Raw genomic sequence first — 2,617 nt, forward strand, 5'->3', positions numbered from 1 at the left:
AAAGAACCCCCTTGCCCTATACCCTATGGTCATTCAAGGTGTTTCAGAGTACAAGTTATCACTCCCCAAAAATACCTCAACCACACATTGGAGGTAATGTAGAGAGTAAAAAATGGAACTTCTAGTTTTGGACATTTACTCACTCAACAATAATTAAACCAAATCGTAAATCTCAATTCTTACAAATACTACACCAAAGATACAGGGACATTTCGTGGTTCCACATATTCAGCACCCCCTCTTCTAAAAACCTAAACTTTATCAGTTATCAGAATCACTTACCAGATTGAAGCAACCATAATTTCTACCTGCCCCACTGGGGAAATGACAGAAAAGAAAGAAAAAAAAGCAATGACCCCTCCTCCCTTCTAGTACAAAATGCCCGATTACAGCAAGACATAAAGGACAGAGAACCAAGTACGACAACGATTATACCTGAGAGACACAAAGAACCGACCTTGCCTCCGGCACATATTATCATGTAGTTTTCGTACTCATCTTTCAAAAATTCAATCGCAATCGTTCATTAACCAGACACGATGCAGACGTTCAGGATAGCATTTCTTCCCCAACACAATCCAACTAAGCAAGTAGTAACAACAAAAATTGTCTATCATTCATCGAATAGATATCCAATAAACTCTTCCAGCACCGATTTAAGTATGCAGATTGAACAAAAGGGACAACATGAAAGACAAAGGAACATTAGGGTAGAACGTAAAAGAAAATGAAACAGATCGATTATTAATACGCTCTAAGGTGTACCCTAACCTGGCTTAAACAAGAAAACTTCAGATCACACTACGCATATATATATAAGTCGGCAAGATTAACGGTTAAAAGTAAACAAGAGTTTCATTTCAATAATTAGAAGGTGGAGGAGGACGAGGTGGGGCTCCCCAGAACACGTCACCATTGTTAGGGACCAAATTATACACCGGCATTGGAACTTGTGGCGGTTGATCACCCAGAGAAGGTGGTGGTGTTCCGCCGTCACCACCTTCATTCACCTCTTGCATGTCCTCTTCGCCTTGTTCATCCTCCAAGGGCAACCTTTCATATGTAGCATTAGCAAAGGTGGCAGCTACAACCATCACGGGTCCCGAGGCGACAAGAGGTCCCACCACGCTTCCTCCGACGACCTGACCCTGCCCTCCGGCGAGGTACACGGTTAGTCCGGTGGCCTCCGGAGGGGACGGCGCCGGAAGAAACGCGCCGGAGAGGGAGAGAATCTCGAACCTCCCCTGCAGCGTGATAACGCCACCGGGAGCGGCGGGCTGGCGCAGCGTGACGTTGGTGACGACGCCGTTTCCGCTCAGCACAGACACGCCGCGGTGGCGGCGCGTGGCAAAGGTGGCAATGCACTCCGCCACGTCGCTGCCTCCGCTGATTTCGAGGATGTGGCTGCGCAGCGCGTTGGGGCTCTCCTTCGTTATCACCACCGGCGGCTTCGGCTTGTTCTTCGACCCCGGCGGCCTGCCCCTCGGCCGCCGCCCGCTGCTAAGGTTCTGCTCGTCACCGTCGTTGTTGTTGGCGGGGTTGTCGTCGTCCTCGCCAGCGTTGAAGTTGGTGTTACTGTTGCCGCTGTTGGTCGGAGTGGCGTTGTTGGCGTTGTCGCCGCTGTCTTGGTCTCTCGGCTGAAGCGATGAGTTGGGGTCATCAGATTTCACCGCCATGTTCCCGGCCCACCAACGGTTCGCCATCTAGAAGCTTCCTTCTGACTATCACCAAAATCTGAACTGTAATCAGATCTACGTGAGCCGAAAGAGAAAAGAACGGGTTTCGGCCTTGGTTTAGCAGTGAGGAAGTGTACACGAGTTCCAACTCACATAGACGTATTATGACAGAAGAGAAAGTTCCCAGGAAGCGTTTGGAATGATGCAATCTGAGTTGTGTTGGTGACAGGTAGCTAGCTAGCTAGGTGTTTGAGTAAATGCTTTGAGTTGGTTCAAAGTTCAAAGGGAAACGGATGATAGATATTAAGTAGAAAGGGCTGAGATTCGAAGCGTTTCCCTTAATTAGTTTCCCGTTTTCTGCAAAAAGTTTCCTTTTGTGTCTCCCGGGGAAGAAGCGGTTCAAAGTTTTCTACCTGCACTCCTTTGTGAACTAAACAACGCGTCTGGTTCAAAACAAAAAGGATTAGACCAACTTGTGCAGAGATATGATTACCACAGGGATGGCCTCAAATCACACATCATACCAAACCAATTTTACGTTTCCTAGATGACAATATTTGTTTCTCCCATGAATGTAAAATATTAACATTAAATCTTATTATAAATATTAAATAATTACTCTTCTTCTGTTTTAATTCTTTTTTACTTTATCGTTAATATTTAATCTCACTACTGACATCCTACTCCGTTATCTTTTCTGTTAATATAATACTCTATTTCATAATATATATTAACCCTTTTCGGTTCATGATATTTTTCACACCTCTCAAATAAGTAACCGAAAGTAATATTTATTTTCTATTGTATTTCCTTTACATCCCGCAGATTGATTATGAAAAGTCATGTTACACGGTGGCGTAGTTGCAGGGTTTAGCTCAAAAAAGGTTAAGCATCTAAAGAAATAGAAAAGGGGAAAAGGTCTGATAGCAATAGCATTTACT

General features: G+C 44.8%; 1 pseudogene; it reads right to left on the minus strand.

Annotated features, from left to right (window-relative positions):
- Window positions 1-718: 718 nt before the first annotated feature.
- Window positions 719-2,217, minus strand: LOC124838887 (AT-hook motif nuclear-localized protein 20 pseudogene; annotated as a pseudogene).
- Window positions 2,218-2,617: the final 400 nt, after the last annotated feature.

Source organism: Vigna umbellata, chromosome 1, assembly GCF_029865625.1.
Source record: "Vigna umbellata cultivar VRB3 chromosome 1, Vumbellata_1.0, whole genome shotgun sequence".
Lineage (NCBI taxonomy): Eukaryota > Viridiplantae > Streptophyta > Magnoliopsida > Fabales > Fabaceae > Vigna > Vigna umbellata.